The following is a 23,215-nucleotide window of genomic DNA, read 5'->3' on the forward strand; positions in this document are numbered from 1 at the left end:
CCCAGCGCAAAATGGTTAGATCTGAGCCTAGACATCATGCGGATGAACGCTCTTCCCTCAGAGAGCCCGTCAAACCAGGGTCGTAAGGAGACTTTTGGTGATATCGAGTAGAGAAATCTCCCGAGATCATCTGCTTCCCATAGATTCTGCCAACGTGCTAGACAGAATTCCTGGGGAGAGTGGGCATACTCGTGACATAGGATGGGCCTATCATACAAATCACCTTCAGAAGCGCCTCTTTTTGCCAAATTATCCGCTTTCTCATTGCCAGTAATACCAGAATGAGAGGGAATCCATACAAGCGAAATGCGAAACGCTTTTTCAAACAAGGAGCTTAGGACCTCTAGAATTTTTTGCACAAAATAGTCTGGGCTCTTAACAGACTTTACCGTTTTGAGTGTTTCCACAGCGCTCAGACTGTCTGTAAAAACAAAATACTCATCTGGAGGTCTGGCACTAATAAGTAGCAGTGCGTAAAATATTGCTGCTAGCTCAGCAATATAGATAGAGCACGGTTGTCTCAGTTTGTGAAAAACTAAGTCTACAATTAGGCGTAAGACAGCAGTCTATGTCACTGACGTAAAAGTTATATAACAGGGGGCTCAAGCAGGACCCTTGTGCTAGTCCGTGAAAGCTGGTCCGCTTCAGTTGAAAGTGGCCGTTATCAAAATTCATTGCCTTTTCTGATATTAGGTTAAATATTACGTTATTTAATTTCGGGCTAATTCCAGCGTTTTCTAGCTTATGACACAGTATATGAGGGGATACTGAGTCAAAAGCCCCCTGTATATCTAAGAATACGGAAGTCATATTCTGTTTTTGTGCATGTGCCAGTTCGATTTCTGTAACTAGCAGCGCTAAGCAGTCGTTCGTACCTTTGCCTTTACGAAAACCATATTGGGTACTTGAGAGAAGGTTGGTAGATTCTAGCCATTTCTCTAAACGCAGAAGAATCATCTTTTCGAAGATTTTTCGAAGGCATGAGAGCAATGCTATCGGTCGATAAGACCGATAATCTGATGCCGGTTTGCCCGGTTTCAAGATGGTTATCACTTTTACCTCCCTCCACTCTGGCGGAACGATATTGTATAGTAGCATCCTATTGAACAGTATCAATAGAAGCTTCTTTGCCATATCCGGTAGATTTAAGATCAGTTGGTTACTGATCTGATCTACACCAGGCGCAGAATTTCTACAAGATAGGAGGGCAAGAGAAAGTTCAACCATGGTGAATGGTACGTCCATTTGAGGTTCCCTTCCAAGCGAAGTTTGTATAAACTTTTCCGCGGGGACGAAGTCAGGGCAGAATTTGTGAGCAAATTTCTCGAGCCAATCACCAGAAAAATTTTCGTCCTCATTTTCTACATTACAGTTTCGCATCCTTTTGGCGGTTTTCCATAGCAAACTAAGCGAAGAGGAAGGATTTAGGTTATTTACAAATTTACGCCAATATCCACGTTTTTTAGCTTTTAGCAAGTTTTTGCATGTTCTCTCTAGTCCTCTATATTTTTCGTAAAAATGACTAGAGCCCATGTTTCTATATTCTATAAATGCCTTCCTTTTCGCTTTAAATGCTGCTTCACAATCCTTGTCCCACCAAGGAGTGGGAGGTTTTTTAAAAGTCCTTACTTGGTGGGTGCTCCTTGTTTGGGCACCAAGGGCGCACTCGGTTATACACGAAGCGAGATTTTGGTACTCCTCTAAAGGAGATAAATTATAGTCTACAAGTGGCAGTGAAGCAGTCACTAGTTCGCCGTATCTCTTCCAGTTGATGTTTCGTGCTAAGTCACATTTAGCAGGAAACTTATTAACTCGTTGAATGCCCTTGGTAATTGAGATCAAAATCGGTAGATGGTCACTACCCATTGGGTCTTGTGTAACCTTCCATGTTAAGTTGTTGTTGAAGGTTAGTGACGACGTACACAGAGACAAATCCAATGCGCTTGGTCGTGTCATAGGCGATGACACCCTAGTTGGCTCTCCAGAGTTTAATATTTTAAGATTCAAATCGTCGCAGAGTTGTTGGATGATCGGGGCTCTGAGATCATCCTTTTCTCCTCCCCAGATTATACCGTGGGAGTTGAAATCCCCTAGTATAAAAAACGGTTCAGGCAAAACCGAAGCGAGATTTTCAAGATCCTTTTTGATCTTTTCAATCAGTCTTTGTTCATCCCTGGCTATCGGCGGGATATATATTGATGCAATGGTCGTTTCAAGACCGCCGATGTTTGCCTTGATTGCGACTGATTCTACTATGTCATGCCCAGGGGTTGCAATTCGAGAAAAGGTGTGACTCCTTTTTATCCCAATTAGCACTCCTCCACCCCTTGAGAGGCGATCTTGACGGATTAAATTATATCCCGTTAAAGATAGATTTATATCAGGTGATAGCCAGGTTTCGCAGAGGGAAAATGCATCACAATTATTTTCTCCAATTGATATTTTAAAAAGGTCTAATTTTCCAAGAAAACTTCTACAGTTCCATTGGAGTATGTTGGCCATTTTTGTTTACTCATCTAATCGAACCATCATACTCAAGTTTGGCCATTGAGACAACCATTGTTTCAGTACATTTTTCAATAGCGGAATCGCACAGGTCACTAAACCCCTTAACGGTTGCGGCAACTTCAGAACTTCCAACAGAGATGTGAGAATCTCTGTCAGAGTTGGCAAGTGGTGTTGGGAGTAGTGTCGGGGTTCTTCCGGGAAAGCCAGCTTCGATCTAGTGTCATAAGATCTACGGTGTTTAGCCTTCTGGGGATTGGTCTGGGGGGTGTTGGGATCTAGGAATTGGCTAAGAGAGGAAAGGTTCTTGCTAGGGGAAGCTTGTGGAGGTGCTAGCTTTTGTGCTCTCTTTTTCAGGGCTTTTGACAGTGATTTCCGTGAAAGAGCCCTCCTTGTACGGTATATTCTCCTATCAACTCGCTTGGGTGCCGTCAGTGAAGAGGGTCCTGCGTTGGACGTATCCACTTCTTCCATATCCTTGAGGTCCTGAAAACGGTTGTTTTCTGTCCCTTTAAGGGCATCAGCATAAGAACCTCTAGCTCTTTCTTGAATTGTTTTTCGTTGCTCTTTGCTGATCAGTTTGTAGACTGGGCATGCAGATACTTCATGCCACGAGTCTTTGCAGTGGGGGCATCTCTGCTCAGGAGCTACACAATTAGCCGTTAAGTGCGATCCTTTGCATTTGCCACACATGATTTTGTTGGAGCAAAACGGCTCCGTATGGCCAATCCGACTGCACTTAGCGCAAGTAGAAACCCTGGGTATGTACGGTCGTGTCACTGGTACTCTAAGTCCCTCAATAATGAGGTACTTCGGCAAAATATTACCTTCGAAAGTGATACGTACCGATGTTGTCTCGTGGTACTTTTTTACCCCTTCGGAATGAATCGAAGCATACAACTTTTTTGCTTCGAGTACCTTCACGAACGGTATATTCGGGGCATGGAATGCACCTTGACCAAATTTAACAATGTCTTCTAGCGGATAATCGAAGTCCTCGACTACTCCTACCACTTCTACCGAACTACCGGGAATATACACACGGTAGTGCTCCGTAAATTCCTGGTCCGAGGCTATCGCATTCGCCTGTGTTCTGTCCTTAGCTGTTACTCTTATTTTATTCATGCGTACTCGATAAACATCGAGAACGCCTTGATACTTTTTGAAAATAGCCTTGGCTATTACTCTTATGTCCATCGGTTTATCACGAGGCATGAAAAATATATCTAATCGTCCTTCCCATGACGGTGGGTATGCGCGGGGACGATGTATTTGTTTAAATTGACCATTCGTCGAAAAAATATCTGCGTCGCCAGAATCGCCGGGCGAACCCTGCATAGCTTTCTTCCTTTTAACAGGTGTGAAACCACCAATTTCATCTTCTTCCATCGCTGCCGTTTAATTCGCCAGAGAACAAGGCTGGAACAGGGAAACAATTAAGTATACTGACTATACGATTATCGTTCTCCTAACGATACGCTTAGCGTATCGATAACTATTACTGTAACAAAACGATACACAACACGATGCACCACACGATGCTAGTGCGTTAGCACATGCTCCGTATAACTAACACTACTACTACACTGAGAACACACGGTGCTAGTGAGCAATATTACACGTAACACTATCCAGGTATCACAAGCCAGTTCAGCTGGGCCAATGACCCAAACTCTGCTTCGCTGTGCGGGAGCAAATCCAAATTACGTCCGATCTCATCCGAGGTTGGAGGCCGAATGATTTTTTTTTTTTTTTTTTTTTTTTTAGTGATAGTTGTAAATCATAACTTGTTGAGAAAGACAAAAAACCACGAGTTCAGTTTACCAGATATTCTAATGGTGGTAAAAGTTGGAGAAATACAATGTTTGAGATATTAGATGAGTGTATCAGATTATTGCCTAACTAGGAAGGTCCTCTCCAGCAATACGTTCCTTCAGAGACAAAGAAGGATTAGTTGGAGATCAAACCTGTCCAAGATCGGATGACGGAAGCGTGGATGGTCCAAATTCCTTAGAAAATAATTAATGACTTGACCAAGCGGTCAACTGTGAACGGGCGACAACAAAGTTCACAAGAAGGATCAGTTAACATGTTAATAAGTAGTTAATAGCCTAGAAACCGTTTTAAACTTATGCATAAAATTAAATCATGCTGTTGAACTAATTTTATTATAGTGAAATTACACCGAAACTCTGTTTCAACCAGTAGCAAACATTACAATACCAACAATGGTGTCCCCATGGCACCGCTTGGCATATCGTGACTGTTGATGGCTATTAAAAATCACCTACAAAGACAAACACACACAAACTATAACTGCCTGCCGTAAAGCAAAGCAAACACCATCAGCAAACCATCTAAAATAGGTGACGATGGTGAAATAATTTAATTAACCGTAAAGTAGCGCACAAAGAGACAATCAAGTACCCCGAAAGCTACCAGGCACCTCCATCGGGTACAGCACGCAACTCGTCAGCATATGTTTTTTTTTAATTTTTTCCAAATGTGTTGTGGATTAAAGCATTGTTGAGCCGGCAACGGCAAGTATGTAAATGGATTTGAAAAAAAAACCTCCGCAAAGCAACTTTCATTTGTTTGAGAAACGGTTTCAATTTATGAGTTTGAGTTTAAGTGAAGTACACAGCATGATTCAATTTTCATTTCCTTTGGCCTTTGTAGTTTTCCACGGCAAGCTGTTCCATGCCCATTTTCTACTTTTTGTGTGTGTATGTGTGTGTGTGTGAAGCGAACCCGGACGAGTTGGGCCTACTGCTAAAAGGTTCCATATTTATTACCCCAGCGCACGTGATGGGTTTTGCTTCCGTGGTGCTGATCCGTGGTTTGATAAGAAGTTTTCATTCATTTCCATTTGTTTACCAGTGGAATGAAGCGTTTCATCAGTGAGCTGATAGTATCGGGGGAAGGTTTGTTTGTTTTTTTTTTTTTGGAGAAAGCCTTCGAAGCCGATGTAATGGAAATGCAGTTCCATTCTTACGCCGAAGGGGGCCAAGTACCAAAGGCAGTGGAAGTGGGCAAAGTGGGATTGGAAGCAAACGACAAAATGTTACCGCAGCCCGGAATGATTCGAAGCAACATTTAACTTTAAACACCGCAAACGTGCTCTACGATCGAATTGTGGCTTGGCTTGTTGTTGATGCGGCGAAGGAAAACTCCATCGTTTCGATGCCATGTTGGTGGGGGGGCGAGCTGATGGAGAACTTCAGATACTTCACTCCAAATCCACTCGTAGTCAATGGTGGAGCAGCCATGAAGTGCACTCCAATCAATGGGATGCTCGTTAATGCAAATTTCCAGCAACACACCGGCTGGCCAGCCATCGCGTGAAGGACATTTCCCAAGCGATTGTGGGCGAATTTTTTCCTCCCCCCGTTTTCTCTGATTCTTCTTCTTCTTCTGCAAACTATTACTGTTATCAAACTATTTTACTTCTTGTCTTTTCAATAGTCGTAATCAAAAACAGTGTACCTATTACTTTGTGCCTTCGTGAGCCTTGGGTAGAGAGGCGGCAACCACACCGTATTGGAATGGTTCATTCCTGTCATTAGCATAAACAACGGATTCCAAAACGACACCGGAACTGTATTTCAGTGGCGTTATCAGTAGCAAGAAAAGTTTCCTGTCTTGCATCATCGGCCCTTCTTCTCCTTCTTTCCAGGGAAGGGAAAATAAAAAAAAATATTCCGACCATTTAAAAATTCAAATGAATGCTCCTTTAGCAATTTCCCTATTTCGGTTGCACTTCCTCGGAATGGTACACGTTCCCATCTTCCTACTCGTTCTCAGTAGAAGTATAATTATTGAATCCGTTTGCGATAAGACCGGGTTTTGTCGTTCTTCGGCAAGGAAATATGTCCGAACGCTCCGCAATGCAGAACCGTGCTGTGTACGTTCGATTCGTGATGGAATGTTACTTCAGGTGGAAAGAATTATATGCCACCGGAAAACTGCATTGCATCCGAGTGGCGAAAGTGGTGACATTGTTTAAAGGTGCACGGGACCCATTTACCTACCGGGTGGCATTTTTACTGGCCAAGCTTTCGGAATTTTAGGGGCAACGGTTAGGAAGTAGATTTTCCGATCATGGATAGCATTTGCATATTGTGAATACATTTTTAGAGCGTTTTTTTCTACATTTATTTTATGGCTTGGAGGTTTTTGTATGCAAATTATATTAGGACAAGAAGGAAAAAAAAATTGCATAGCAAACCAGACATATTATGCAATTTTTTTATCAATGTGTAGTAATGGGTGGATTAGGTTTTTTTTTAAATGCGGAATAAAGGACATGATTGGATAGTTTAAGCATGTTAATACAATTCTTATCTAAATGTGAAGTAATTTTTTTTCTCTCCCATCTTCTGTTAGGTACTCTAGTATTTACAAGCTCTTTTTTTATAATTTTAAATAACATTTTTCAACTGCGCTTATACTTTTTACTCGAATTATGACTTAAAGTTTGTCCTTTGAATTAAAATTGTTTTTTTTTCGAATTCTTGCGTGAAAATTATAGAATTAAAACTCTAAAATCGGAAAATGCAAATAAAATAATAAAACAACAACAAAAATATAGATTACATCTGCAAATATGCAAAAACCAGTAGAAATGGTTACTCCTGATAATAGTATTAAAAATCTCCAAACTTAAATTAAAAAATAAATAATGGATGTATTTGCATGCATTGCATTATCTAAAAAAACAATTTCAACGGAACTCAGAGATAAATTCACTGCAAATCCGAATTCTTCAGAATATAAAGGATCCAATAGTTAACGTTCTAATAAGGTCAAGTTTGGACAAATATTAAGAAAAAGTTTAATAAATCCTGTAAATTTGAATCAAATTTATTCAAAATTCAAAAATTTAAAATTTTACACCAAAAAAAAATCTTAGCTAATCTCTCCTAATAACTAAACCTGTCAATCTTTTCTTTATACAAAAATATGCATTTTCTCTTTAAAACTTCCAATGAGTCACCATTTCCATTTGGCCCTGCATATAAACGCTATTCTTTATGTATTCTTTGAAATCAATAAAAACTAATAATATAACGAGAAACTTTCAATTTCTAAAACACTTCTGACGTTTACCCCGTTTGTATGAAATAATTAATGATTTGTTTACACAAGACATGTAGCCATAAGTACAATTTTCCAAGCGAAACAAAAAATGCCTTCGGTTTATTGTTTCTGACAGTTTTACGATCAGAGTTTTAATTGAAAAGCAAAAATAATAGAAACAATTTAACATTCGCCCTGTCCCTCCGTTAAGTGACTGTTTGTTTTTACCCGACCGCTTATTTGTTAAAAACATCATGTTTTTTTTTATTTTCGACAACGAGTGTTGTTTCCCTGGGCGAAGTTGTCTGACGGTTTGACATCGTCTAAATTACGCCAGTACAACCCCGCAAGTGATTGTTTCCGCAAGGGTGGGCCATTTTTTCGGGGAGGTACAATGCACGCGCCCAATTCTATTCATGGGACAAAATGGTGCAAACGAAAACAAAAAAAAACTGCCATGCACGATATAACGCGTTGAGCAAACAATCAAAACCATCTTTAATTGATATGTCAGTAGCCATCAATTTCCACCGTTGCATGGGCAGTCACTGTGTGGATGTTTTGCTTCGTTCTTCACGCAACTGCACTACACTTGGCAGGACAGGAAGCGAACGAATGGAGTCGGCATAAAACAAAACGGCAAAGAAATACTGACAGGACACGAAATATCACAACCAATTCCGGCACGCCACAACGTGCCGGGAAAGGATTGTTTTGCTTCCGTTCTAAAATCTGGCCAGGCAGCACACGCATGACACAATAATTTTCGGGGAGCTTCAGCTACGTGAAGAAAACCGAGTTTCTCGCTACCAGCACACGATGCAGTTTCGTGGCGAGTGTTGTGGAAAAATTGAACGAGCAATAAAGCAGCGTAAATAACTGCTAGCCCGCGTAAGAGGTTTTTGATTTACCTTCTTTGGCCATTGGGAAGACACTCGGGCATAAGCAAACGAACCGGCGAAGAGTGGCGAAAGCATCACACTTGGCTTGGTTGGTCGCATCAGAAAGGAAAAAAAAGCCCATTTGTCAGTGTTGTCTTCCGGGCACTCGGAGGCGCACGATGGAGGCGCACGTTCGTTTGACGCACGGTGAAGCGCAAGAGAAAAGCCCAGTGAACGATCGTCAGTGCTCGCCATCATCGCTCTAATCGTGCACACGCTCTGCCAACTGGTTGAATTGCTTGTCCGGTGGCAAGAAAAAGCTCACCAAAAAGGGAAGCTTTTTCCTTATTCTTGCTTCGGGACAAGAAATTCTAAAAGGTAGAACAGTTGCTTGGTAGAAAACGATTTCATAAAAGCAGATAGACGACGACCGCCAGTACGAAACTGGCCAGAGGTGGTATCTGGAGTATATCAAAACAGAACCATTTTTTTTTTATTTTGGTTTTGCTTGTTGGGAAGGTTTTTGGCAAGGAAAGCCGACTGGGGAACCACTATACAGAACGCATCCGGTACATTTCCACCCTTCTCGAAAGGAGGAAACAATGAACGGACGCAACGATATTGTTTTCCTTCCGAACGAAATTGTAGCCCCGAGGGCGATTTTTTTCTTTCTTGGCGATGCAGTATCTTGTCGGATACAGCTTTTTTTTTGGACCGTATTTATGCCTTATTTTTTGCTTCCCTCCCTCCGAAACTCAACATCATTCTGCTTGTTTTCGTCTTGATGTTTTGCGTCTTGTTGGTCTGGACTGGTTGGGCTACATTTTCTTCTTGACGAGACTCGTGTCTCGCGTGTGCGTACGACTTGCTTTCAGCGTGGTGATTGGCTGAAGGCTTAGGGGTACTTATTTCCTTAGAGTCGCATCCGTGGCTGGGAGTGTTGAGCTGCTATAAAATAAAATCAAATTAAATTTATCTTCATTTCAGGAGCTTCAGGGGTAGGCGGGTAAGTGTGGCCGCGAGGCTAAACCGCTATCGATACACAGGCGTAGGACAGCCGCTAGCTGGTGGTAGTGCAAGTAATATTGGGAAGGATCGAATTACCCATCCAAGATTAGCCTACTTCTAATGTGGTGAGGAAGACGGGGCCAGACATGGAGAAGGTAATGAACCGCAGCCGGGGATAAATGCGAGTCACGAGTTTACAAAATTAGCACATTGATTTTGAAACATGTTAAACCCCTAAGTGAGACAACAGATCATGGAACATGAGCGTTAAGCAAGAGAAGCCACAGCAAATGATTGCCAGCGTAATGAAGGAGCTAAACGAATCACTTTTCTTGAAATTACCGTTTGAGGGGGAAGAAAAGAAAAATTAGTTTCCAAAATAATAATAAATATTGGATACCGATAATGTTACCAGTTTCAAGTAAACCAATAAAGCACAAAAGCGGCCATCAATCTTGTTTTGAAAAATATATTGATGAAATATTGAGTAACCCTCTGGGAACTAGCACTGTAACGTTATATGTCGCGTTTTGCTTTTGGAAAATTTCCAATAACAAAACAGTGGTAGATTTACGAGGGCCCTGAGGTGAAATAAAAAAAAAACGGAAAACAAATAGAACAAGGAACGTGGTCCTATGGTACTTGTAGCTAGCTTCCCCTTCCGTATCCCTCCGTCCTCCTCCGTTCCGCGCCGTCCTCCTAAGTCCTCCTCCGTCTCCCTCCGTCCTCCTCCGTCTCCCTCCGTCCCCCTCCGTCTCCCTCCGCCCCCATCCACCTCCCTCCGTCCACCGCACATGCATATTTTGTGGTAGGAGTAAATATTTAATAAACCCAAAATCGAACAACCTCAAAACAAGGTTCTTTTTTTACTTACCCAAAAACCTGGGATTTTTTTTAATAAAACAAAAACATAACCTCAACTCCCATGCTCGTTGATATATGTTGCCATTTTTTGACATTTTGCCGTTGTTTTCCGTCCATCATGTTTGATTTTTGGAGGGATGGAGTGAGAAATAAAAGAGGTTTGGGAAGGATAGAAGAATCCGTCGAATTGAAACCGGGTAACAACATGACGTAAAGCCCCTTTAGAGTGAAGTCGGTATGTTAACATGCCCAAAAAGTGATTCCCCGTGTCGTTCCGGTTCCCGGTGCATGGGTTGTCCTTACCGTGACTCCCCCTCACCAGGCATATAAAACATGGCAGACGGCAAATGTATGTAACTTCCGGAAGTCGATGTTTTTTTTCTGCGTTAGTTTGCGTTGGGGTCCTTTTTTTCTAAATAAATAGCAACACAAGTGGGTGAGTGTTTTAAGAACATTACTGCTTTTTTTGTTGCCTTTTTTTCTCTCTTTATTTTTGGTTTTCCCTGCTACGAAACCACTCTTTACGGTTTCTTATTAAAACGCTAGAAAATATCCTTGCAAAAAAGGGTGTAGCTCACGTTCGGTTCGCTGCTGGACGCTTCCCAGCTTCGGTGGTATTTGCTATCAAATATTTATTGAAACCCCACTTATCCAAAGGTCCCGTTGGGCTGGCCTCCCCGCGGGGGGAGGAATTTTTTTCCAGCCGGGAATTCTCTACTCATTCGTCAGTGAAGCAAGTCAAAGTAATGCCACTTTTGGGTGAACTTTATGATCTCGCAGTGGAGTTTTCACGGGATTTTCTCGCATTCTCGGTTCCGGGAAACTCGTTCGGGATCGTCCGTTCCACATGTGTGTGTGTAGTTAAAGCTTCAAAACGAACCACATTCCACATTACTTCCGTATCGTGTTGTACTACTTGCACGAGAAAAGTAATTTTATATGTTCCGTATTTCTTTTTTTTTCTCTCCGCCAAGAGCCACCCACGGCGTCTGGGCGTCACTAAACGCGTGTTGATGTTCCTTTGTGTTATGAGGTTTTGCTTTTCTAAGTTGTTTTTTCCACTCGTGACATTTCAGGAACGATAAGGATACATATTGCCTGGAAACTGTGATACTCGGCGTAATCGGTGCGTTAAAAGTGTACAAGAAAAGAATTTACATTTGATGTTTCCGTTTTTACGTCCGTATCATGTTATGGTGGTGCAGCAAAAGAAGAGAATATATTGCAAGAAAACGTGAAAGGATTTCGAACAATTTAAGTAAATAAACTTAAAGTGCAAATAAATGTAAAGGAAGTTAAAATACAGTGGAGCGTCATCCTCGTTTGTCGGGATTAGTATCAGGCCGGATAAACGGGAATTGCGTATAAAAGATCTACTTTTGTTGACAAATTTGCAAGTTTATCCGTGTGCCTTTCAACCGGGTGTTGAATAATTCGTGTTGCTTTAAAAAAATAGTTTTAAAAGCAATTATTTATATTAATTTTAACTTCAATGACGCTATTTAAAAGCTTCAACTTTTAGGGTTTTTTTTAGGGGAACAATAAACTTCATATTTTATTTAAATCGTGCACCTAGCAGAAACACTCCCAGTTACAGTATTCACTAATGTATTCGCCAATAAGAACCATGTTATCCGTTTATCCGGTCACGGCGAAGCCGCGTTGGGCTTGGATAAAACGGGATACAGTATTAGATTGTCTAAGGGGTGGTTTATCGTTGTAAAAATATCTGTGTAATTGGTTGTAACTTCTTCATTTTGTAAAATTTTTGAAGTTTCAATCACAGGTGGAGCGCTTATTAAGCATTAAGTTTTCTAAACTTTCGTTTGAAACTATCATTCCCTGTCGGCACGAATAAGCCGACACGCAGATAAACTTCTAATGTAAAATTAAAAACAAAGAATAAGAGGTTTATTTTGTTAAGCAAAGATGGAAACATAAAATAGCAAGAAAAGGGGAATAAAATATCACATTATCTAAAACTCACACACATGAGCTAAGCTTACGCATATCTACACAAACACACACACCCTTCTTCAGTAGGTTTACGTTTTCCTGTGAAATTCAATTTTACTTTCCATCAAATTACGCTTCATAAAACGAAATGCTTCCTGAAAATTAACTTCCGACTTATTCGGAAATCGCACCCGGGAGTGAAAGTGTTAAAGGAAAGCGTCCCCATCGACGCACGTTCCATCAACCGGGCTAGGCGGTTGACTGGCAGAACGGTGCAGTCAATTTAAGGCACATAATCACACATAAGTACACGGTACCCCTTTCCCGCACGATGGAAATTGCGACAACATTAAAAACCCCTCGGTTTTGCTTCCCCGTTTTTGCGCTAATGGTTGGGTGACGGGTGAACTGACTTTATCAAGGATCAGGTACCAAAAACCCCTTTTGCGGGGGTGCACATTTCCTACGTATCGGTTTGAGACGTTGTACCGTGCGAAGAAAGGGTTCATAGCAGGAAGTAGAATTTTTATTTTGCCTAAAAATAACTTAAAACGCGCTTAATCCTTTTTTTGGCGCATTGGCAGAGGTGACATCGCTACGATAAGGACACTTTAAGTGTGGAAGCTTATGTTAAACGGAGCGTGTTGCCTTAATTCCCGCGCCCTGCTATCTTCGCCGGTGCGTTTGTTGTGTGCCTGAGTTCGGCACACGGTTTATAGTCGGATCGCTAGTTTAGTAACACAGTTTGCCGCAGCCAAGCTTTCGCAGGCTCGGGATCTACGGACGGGCATAAATTTTCCAGCCGCCGTCCGAAGACATTGGCTCGGCAAAATGGTTTTATAGTTTTGTTGCGAACGACGGGCTGCGAGGCTGCTGACAATCGCAAGTGGTCCAACCTACTCGCTGCCAAAAATATTGTATATTATGCATATAATAGCGCCATAAAAGATAAAATATGGAATCAGCCCGAAATCTCGGGCCAAATTTAATTTTCCTATTCCCACTCCCTCCCGGGGCGGCGTGAATCATTTTTATGCGACAATTCTATTAACTGCGCCAGCCTGAGTGAGGGAAGTAGTTTTTAACTACTCTCACTATCATCTCGCAGCTGCTACTATGCTTTTGCATCCTCCGCCGACGCATAACTGGTGATGTCATTTTAATGGGTGCTGTAGTTTTTCAGTACGATAAAAATATCCTCACACACACCCACACCCACACACACACACTCCCACACGGGAATAGTTTTATGGGGAGTTTTGGGTAGTACATCCTTTTTCCAGACCGCCTAGAAAATGTGGAGGAATGTTTAGGATGGACGGTTGAATATCCTTCAAGTTTTTGGGGACAAAGGCCATTGGGGAGCATTTGTATTGGTATGAATCATTGGTGCCTTCATGTGGGAAAAGGGGCTTTTGGATAAAATCTATGAAAATGAGGACTACATATTAAACTATGATTTTTGAGATCTTAAATTTTTCCCATTTTATCTCTGGTCGTCTCTAAATGTTTATATTCAAATCGTAAATAGTGGTAGAATAATAGAATAATATTTATTGCTAAAAAATACTGTAATACCTATAAATCAAAACATTTCTGCACAATGTATCATGTTAGTATGGTAGTATAGACATACTCCTCCTCGTGGATAGAATTTAAGCCAGAATTACTTTATTTGAACATCGATAGTTTTACTTCCTAATTACTGTTATGATTACGATGTGGAAGAAAAATAAAAAAAAAATAAAAAAAATTGCTTGCTTAAGTCCTCTAAAGTGCTCACGGTCGAGCGCCGTCATGTGTCATCAACGGCATCGCCATTTGAATTGAGAAGTTTACTCAGACTATAGTGGTAATGAGCTATTTCAACAAATTTCTGAAACGAAATTATAATTTGTACTGTAGATTAAACTATGTCTAACTGAAATTAAATTTCTACTTGATTTTAATTTTGAATTTCTGTATTTTTATGAAAATCATTTATATTTTTCACTTTTACTCCCCTCACATATTCAAGAAGTTCTAATTATGGTTTTCAAAAGTCCCTGCAAGGGCCTAATTTTTTAGCTGAACATTAAAAGCTTGAGGCAAACTTTATCCATCATAGGAACTTTAACTAGAACCTCCGTCGTTTGGAACTATATTCAGTTTTCCTTTAAATTTTTGTTCTTTTTTCCAGTTCTTCCAGGGGTGTTATTGATTGACCGTTTGAAAGAGAGAAGAATTTTATGCTCAGATACGTCATGCAGCTAAGGGTCGACATTTGAAGAGTGATTAAAATGGATATATAAGAGTAAAAAAAAAGGTTCACCTCTGGTCACCGAGCTGTTTGAATCAATTTGAGCTTCTTTGTGTTGGAATTTTTATATTTTTTTCCCCAATTTTGAATGTTTTCTTATCCATCTCCCTGTACGTCCGCACGAGTCGCAAAACCACTCTCATACGGATTCATTATGCTTTACGTTCGCTTTTATTACGTAATTATATTACGATAATATAATTCGATTCTATTTACCCAAGCAACGGGCTCAATAGAGACGAAGCGAGGAAAGCGAAACAAGGCAGCGGATGAAAGAAAAACAAGTAATGTCGAAACGACTTACCAAACAACTTTTCCTACGAATGTGGTTTTTCGTCTCCTTGCCTCCGTTGCTAAGGATAAGTTCTTTATTTTCTCGACCATCCAGAGCTAGCGCGATGGCCAGCACCATCGTCTGCCCGGGTTGCATTCTAGGCTTCAAATAGCTTCGGAAGTAATCAAATTAATTTACCACACAGCAACGGGGAACAGCGCGACGACTTGTCTTCGGTCGGTTGTGATGGTCGCATAGCATCTCGCCCCACGGTACAATACAACTATGTTTGTCACGGCGCTGATTGGCCCGTTGCGGGAGGATCCGTTTAATTTGCCCTAATCAATTTCCTCCACCGAAAAGAAAAACGGCTCGTGGGGCTTCACCCTAAAGGGTGGAAGGGTGAATTTCTTCAACACGGAGCGCAAAGCTACGACCAGAATCGCATATAAAAATCCAAACCAAATGTGCCTAATAAAGGGGAATCCATTCGATGACGAGCTGGAAGAACAGAACTGATGGCGAGAGCTATTGATTGAAAACGGGCAGCACGGATTTGAGTGAACCGGATAGTTTTGGGGTGGGTATTTTTTTGCGAAGAAATTTTCCTCCATTTTGTCACAGGGCACATTACAAGATTGACTTCTGATGAAGATGACAAAAGATGGAAGCAAAAAGGGAAGAGAAGAAAAACAAAAAAAAACGGGGGGAAAAATTGTACCATTTCCGTAAATCAATCTGTAAGCAATTAAGACGATGCACGTCCTGGGTAAGAAATAGACAATATTTGGTTTGGATTTTACAGCCTCAAAGAAGCTATTGGTTGGGTTTTAAAGGTAAACGAATGCCTCGAATTCGTAATGAAAAACGGTAGCAAAGACAAAAAAAAACCTCTGTCTTTCTCGTACCTTGGTCCAATTTATTTGCACAACACAGTCACGTAAGGAGCTATTAATTCTACCTAAGAAAACCCTTGTTAGATAAATGAATAGGTATGGTTTTATATTCCCACTACGACGTTGCACCCGGGTGTCTCACCCGGGGCAGGAGCAGAGAAAAGAAGTCTTTGAAGTAGTTCCAACCTTAACCAAAAGCAAAACAAAAACGACTCCACTGCTCTTTCGCTACTAGTTTCCGGCTTTTCTTTCCCCCCGTTTTCCCGGAAGGTATTTGTTAACTTGCGGGAATTGTGAGTTCAAAAGTTTGTAATCCTTCCTTAGTTTTAATTAGTGCCCGGTGTGCCGCAAAAGGTATTCCGCCATTTTTTGGGGGAGGCGGGGAAAATTGTAATGCCGTGCCGAGTACTTTGTACTGTGTGTTGATTTTATGAGCGGTTACGGAAGTGCATACTTTTGCGGTTTTGTGTAGCACCTTTATGAGCTGCTCTTTCTGTGTGTGTAGGAAGTCCCTACTAGGGACCCTAGAGATCTCTGAACGGTAAATACAGTAAAGTTGGGGTTTCCGTTTTCTTGGTGAGTAAAAACCTCACTGCTTAAAGCGCTGAGTAGCTACTGGAGAAGGTATTTATGCTATAGCCCCAGAAATCTAGACATTTCCTATTTCCAGCCTTATTTTAGATGCCGTTTGGTTCACATCGTTTTGGTGAGTGATTTAATTCTGGTCTTTTTAAGTACCAATACTAGACGAAAGTGGGCACATTTATATTCAACAGCAGAGTGACATCCTGCATTCCATTAGAACCACTCATCATTGTCATCGTGTCCGCAAAACGGGGCGTTTTGGATCTCTCCAACAACGGTGTCCCACGTTGACGAGCGCACCTGACCTCGAGCAGGCCGTGTAGCCTAGCGCTAGGGATCGCGCTTAAAATTGATTGAATGACTTGCTAATGCAGCATTAACTAACTACCTGATTGACATTATCGTGTACTTTTTATCTTAAAACACCCGAGCGGTCTTTCGGCGTCGCGATCCGCTAAAGCCTGGGGTTTGAAAACACTGTTTTGACGAACGCCGGGAATGGAAAAAAAAGAAATGGAAAACCCAAACGCATCAGTGACAGCTACCCGGTGTTACTGTTATCTCTCTACTCTCCGTCACTATCTTCATTGCCGTCTGTCCATTCGCTCGTTGCTTCACACCGTCACTAGAACGGGGGGAGGGATATATCTAGTCGCAGGGTCACCCTGCGATCCAGAGACACGACACGAAAATCGTGAAGGTGAAGTACCGGCGAGGAGGGGAGCCACAGATAGAACATGTGAGATACAAGGTTTTTCCTATTCTCGAGCATTATAAAAAGAGAATAATATTCTTTTGCACACGGGTGCGCAAGCAGAAGCATCCGCAGTATCCCGACCGGCGGGTGCAACTGATTCGTAATGTCGTACCACTCGGCGAGGTCGTGCCTGATGCAAACCATTGTCTTATGGTTTTCTACCTTACGTGACACCGGTGATGTATCACTTATGGTGTGCATTCGACTCAATCTTCGTCTCATGAAACTATTCATGCAGTGAGATTGGAACATTCCTCCTCCTTTTTTCCCCCCTTCCCCACCATTCTATGCTCCATCCCACACCTCAACCAAACCATTTGGCGACACGCTGATTCTGTGGCATCGTTTGTGTGTGTGTGTGTGTGAGAGTGCTTTTGATCAGGAATCCATTATGATGTGCTAACCATGACCTTGGTGGGAAGTTAGTGCTGGGGTAATGGTGGTGGCAGCGACTATAGGGTCGCATACATTTGCTACAACACACGACACACATGCTTTATAATAGGGATGCATGCAATGACTCAGCGTGATAAAATGGCTTTGATTTGATCTCTACCTTTGCATAATGGATGCAGCAAAGCATGCACATGTGTAATATGCAGCGTTATTACTTGTAGGACAAGTGCATCTTGTGTTCTTGGGTTGTGTTTTTTTACTCTCCCTCTCTCTCTCGTGGCATTCTGCCTAGCTGTTGCATTGTTGTTAAGAGGAAAACGTGAAGATAGCTTAATCAATCATTCTTAAAGGAGGAGAATTGCAACAAGTTGATTAAGTGCTTATTAGTTATTGAATTATAATTTCACATTATTATTGAGCGTATTTCTTTAAGAAAATAAACGCATGACAGAGTACTTAAATTTAAAAAATCTCAGTATTTGACACTTATACTAAATTATTAGCTTTAAGTTCAACAGTGACTTTAACCCCTAGACTTTAATGACATATTTTCTGCACCAAACTTTTCAAATCTAATTTAAAATGTTTTAAAACAGCATGTCAAGGAAAAATTAAAAAAAAACTACTATAAAAATATTTTTCAAACAAAAGTTTAAATTATGCTAAAATCCGGTATATTCAAAGGCCAAATAAAATATTATTTATGTCTGAAATTTGTGTAAACAAAGTAAATGTTTTAAGATTATAATAAAAGTGTTTTCCTAACTTCCATTAATCTCTTTTACCTAATCTCTATGCTAATCTATTATTATTAGTTAAAATTTAATAGAAATCAGAAACATTTTTGATTTTAAAAATAATTAATGTAACAAAGTATGTAAGAACAAAAAAAATCACTATTCATCAATAGAAATAAATTGTTTTTAAAGCATTATTAGGGTTTTAGGGATAACAATACTGACTACAATTATATACTTCTTGAAGTAATTTGTTTTTAATCATTGTCAACGAACAAACTTCATAGAAGCTAGCAATGTTTCCGTTAGAAGAGAGAATGACAAGAAAATTTCAAAAAGGTTTTATAAAGGACAAATTTTTGTGCTGATAAATGTGCTAGATAAATAGGCAGCAATTAAGATACTTTGATAAGTTGATTTATCATTATTTTGGGGGGAGAAGGTTATAATTAGTAACGAAGTTTTATTACTTTACTTACCTTAACGTATGGTTGGTCTGGTGTTAATAGATGATTATAAAATAAAGTTTTTTTTCTTTATCTATTAATCTTTTATTAAGGAGGTAACTAACCTGGCCGTCCTAATGGAAAAAAAGAAAGAAAAAATAATTATTTTACTACTTTTTTTATTTCATATTTTAATCATTTTAAAAACATTTCGATCCTTAAAAAATATTAAAAAAAATATTTCAATTCGTTTTCCGAAGACGATGGAACACATGGAAATGGAACGACAAACGCTGTCAAAACCCTTAAAAGTTCCAATTATATGCAACAGATGGCGCACGAAAGGAATCCTCCAACAAGAAACAAGAATTAAAAAATCTTATTGGATTTTTTACACATCCTATTGCAATCTGTAGCAGAATGCACTGAACGTTGCATGTGCTGTCAAAGAAAATAATTTTCAACGAGAAAATAAAACAGAAATAAACAGAAACAATCTACAGTGTGTGGAATAAAAGTATCAAACTAATACGACTCACGTCTGTCACACACACAATCGGCTGTTAAACTATTCAAATTTCCATCACAAATTTTCCCTACCGTCAATCGTTTACTGGCAACATTTTTAAACCCCCATCCCAACCTTCACATTCCCGGTATCCGATTTTCCCAAACCTGCCCAAAGATTTTCTTCAGTCTTTGCCGCCGGGGGAATAATTTGCTGCAGATACAAAATATAATTTAGTCACGTTTTAGATGAAAATTCGAACCGAACGAGAAAACTAAAGCTTCCCACTTAGCTTCCCATCCGCTTGGTTGATAGGTGCCCGGACATGTGTGTTAGCGCGTCATCGATCCGATCCCGCTGGGAATGGAATTGTTTCGTATTTTTGGGCAAAATATGGTTCAGTTCGTTTGCCATGGTCCACACACCCATACGGTGTGCCGCCGCCGCCGCCGATGATTATCGATACGCTTTTCGAGATCCGTATCCGGATCAGCATCGAGACGGGTTCGGGTTCCTACGGAAAGGGCTGCCTGCTCGATGATAGCAATCATTATTATCATGCTTTTTGATACACGCAATGTACATACGAATGTGACGATTTTCCGGCACACGACGGCACGGCGCCAGAAAGCATGCGCTTCCCCCCTCTAGGGGAGGAGATCGACCACCGGAAGTCGACACTGTCGTTCTTCGATTAAACTCACCATCGCTTCTACTTTCATCACCACTACCAACACACCCTCGCGTGCAGAAGGAAAAACGTTCGGGTACTGGCAAAGGATAAAAGGAGGTAAATTGGGAAACTTTATCGAAAGGATTTACCGACGGTTTCGGGGTCGGGTTGTGTTTTGGGGATGGATCGGGCTTACCTTCATGCGGAATTGCAGGCAGCTGAAATCACAACCATCAAGTCGCAATTTTGTTTGGTTTCTGAACTCCCTCCCCGGCCGGCCCCCACCCTTTCTCCTCCAAGTGAAAGTGAAAGCGTAATGGTTCTGGTGTGTGGTTTCTTCTTTGCTCTGATTTGAGACAGGGATTTCAGTGCTCGCACATATACAATTATTATTTGCTACCGTTATCATACCCGGCGTACGGATGCCGGCACCATCTTTTCGAAGGTGGAAAGGGTTTTTGTTGTTGTTGTAGTTCTTCTTCTTCGCCTCTGCTTTTGGGAGGGTGGTAATTTCGGTCGGTTCCGTCAGAGCACGTAGTTCAATTTTCCGGATTAATGGGATTACCTAGGGGATTGCGCTCGGTGATGGCGTTTCGATGGAGCATTTGCTCGCCGGGCTGTTTTCTGCACCGGGGAGAGACGTTATGCATTTCATTAAAGATTTGGTAACATCCTCGATGTGTTGGTGGGCGGGAGAATAAAATTACCACACAAAAACAAATATGGAATAAATAGGCTGAAATATGGTTGCAGCATTGATGATAAAATGATGATGTGACGGGTTTTGCATCGCAAAATTAGTGCGCATATGTTTGATTTGATCGATCGAGGAGAGAGAGTGGAATTTGTAATATTTTATGTATTTAACAAACCATTTGTACATACGGTCTGAATAAATAAACATTGCTTAATGTAATTAAACGTTTACTAGTTTTTTCTATAAACGATATGCAATCTTTTGACCCAAATGTTCTGTTATAAACAATTTTTTAATAAAAATATTATTTTTCTTTCATATTAAAAAAAAGGCTTTTGTATAAAAATTGTCAGAACGAAAATTAGTCTTTGGTACATACAAATAACTTTAAAGTTTGAAAACTTGGTGTTTTTTTTCAAAAAGGTTTAATTTCTTTAAATTATTTGAAAAAAAAATCTGAATACACGGTGACCTAATTTAAAACATTCATTTTGATGACTGAATATTTATGCTATTGAATAAACCGATCCCTAATCAAAACATGATTAATTTTGACTTTTGATAGGATACGGGATAACTTTTGGGTTACTTTTGTTCGTATGCTCAAGATATACAGAAATTGATTAAACGTCGAAATTTAAAAAAAAAACATGATGAAAATTTTAAAAAAAGTTAAATTGTACCGATAAAGGTTTTTCGAGGTTATCAGTTTTGTTGAATTAATCATCGTCATCTTCTGTAAAATTAAAAAAATCAATTATGATTGATTAAAATTAAAAAAATCAATCAATTATCAATATGCCTGGATAAACAACAACTCGATGAACATGTTCATTACACACTCGAAACACCCTGTAATGATTTCATTTAGTTATTTTTTGGATTTTTAGATTTTTTTGACAAGTTACAAGTATTTTAAATTATCATTTTAAAAAATTCTCTAATAATTTTTTATATACAATTATGCTACGCACTGTAGTGGTAGTATCAGTCTTTCAAGGTATTGAACTATTCCATATCTTCAAGAATGTAGAATATTGTCACACACTGTGAATATACGCTCAATTGATACATACTCCCAAGTGCTAGATTTGAGTCATCACGTACAGGGCCAGTGTACATTGATGCTATTCTTAGCTTTCCAACAATATGACAAACCTTCATTACATCAGACGTCACAACGAGCAATATGGAAAGAATGTGTGCTGCTGCACATCTGATACGCGCCTTCCTATCAGCATCCGATCAATTCGGTACGATGCAGGACAAACCGCTAGGCATAACACACATGCACCAGGGTCCGGACGGTCCCAAACGGCTGCCACTACACTATCGATTGCATTGTTCCGCCATGGCTCATATCATTTTTGCACATCATATTGAAACCGAATCTTCCATTATTCAACGCCCGATCCAATCAAAACTCGGGTAACGAGGCTGAGGTTGGCATCCGTTCCCGTGCACCGGAGCAAACGTTGATGGGATTAAGATTCGTTCTTCGGGCGGCTCTCGGCTTAGGCCGCAAACGCTTTTGTTATTACATGTTGCATTTGACTTGTCGGCTGCAAAAGAAGCGTATGGCGAAAGTCTATCGGATTTTGCGGTTTCCTGCACGACCACAAAGGCCTTGGAGAATGGTTAGTGGCCCGTGTGCATTGGTAAAAGGATAACAAGTTTTTTTTCCCTTTTCCTCTATTTTCTATTCAGAATGCTTTTATGCGAGAATGGAAAAGAATTGAAACAGTGCACAGTGCTGTATCCCGAAATGCGATATTCATTTTTCACCCACAAATACATGCAACTTTTGCAACGGAAAAACATGAAATTGATCTTTTTTTCTCTCTCTAGCTTGTTTTCGGTTTTGTCAATCTCACTCCTGACGCTCGACAAAAAGTAAAAGGCTACAGTGTAAAGAAATCAAGGATTAGAAAGCAACAGGCACCGGGAAAAAGCATCAAGCACAAAGCAAGCAAGCAACAAAAAAAAAGGAACGAATAATTCTATTCCGAACCGAGCGAACACTCACTCCTTCGTGGTTTTTTTTCCTTCTTCGCCAAAAACCCATCAACAAGGTGTCAAAATGCATTGTGCTTCTATTTGGAGTCGCAACACCATCACCAGTAGCGGCATAGCGTTCACCGCAAATACAATCTCTCGGGGTGGTTATTCTTTTTTTGCCATTTTCATCCCGCAGTCCCGCTACGAATCTTTTGCATTTTGCGACCGAATGAGATTTTTGGGATGGGCCAGCTTTTCCCGAACAGATGATGAAAAATAAACTGTCGCCGGTCTGGCCACGGGGGCTTTTTCTTGTGAAGCGGCGCTCAAGGATGCGGGTGACTGGCGGCACTCTCGATGGCCAGGTGAAGCCGTACGCCTTCCGAGGTGTACCGGCCGGGCCAGCTTTTGGTTTATTAATTGACTTTTGAAGATTAACGTGGGCTGGCAGCGGGTTGCTATTAGGCTTCATTGTTCATTGCTTGTGCCATGGTAGAATAATTGTCCAGGGAAATGAATACTTGGCGAGGGGTGAGGCTTTGGGAATTTGGTTTTTGAAAGGTAAAGAATGTTTTGTGATTTTTGCCGAGAAATGAAATTGAAGTTTGAACGTGAACGGTTTTATTTGAAGAAGCATTTACAGGTCGCTGCAGCAC

General features: G+C 40.6%; 1 protein-coding gene across 7 annotated transcripts in view; it reads right to left on the reverse strand.

The window, feature by feature from the left end:
• Positions 1-18,744, reverse strand: part of LOC125769092 (probable lysine-specific demethylase 4B) — a 217,126-nt gene extending 198,382 nt beyond the window's left edge. For 6 of the 7 annotated variants that reach the window (XM_049437551.1, XM_049437552.1, XM_049437545.1 and 3 more), the window contains exon 1: positions 18,717-18,744. The gene's annotated coding sequence lies outside the window, so the exon portion shown is untranslated. The remainder of the gene's footprint in view (positions 1-18,716) is intronic. The other variant, XM_049437547.1, reaches the window with a different exon arrangement.
• Positions 18,745-23,215: the final 4,471 nt, after the last annotated feature.

Source organism: Anopheles funestus, chromosome 3RL (genome assembly GCF_943734845.2).
Source record: "Anopheles funestus chromosome 3RL, idAnoFuneDA-416_04, whole genome shotgun sequence".
In the NCBI taxonomy this organism is placed as follows: Eukaryota; Metazoa; Arthropoda; class Insecta; order Diptera; family Culicidae; genus Anopheles; species Anopheles funestus.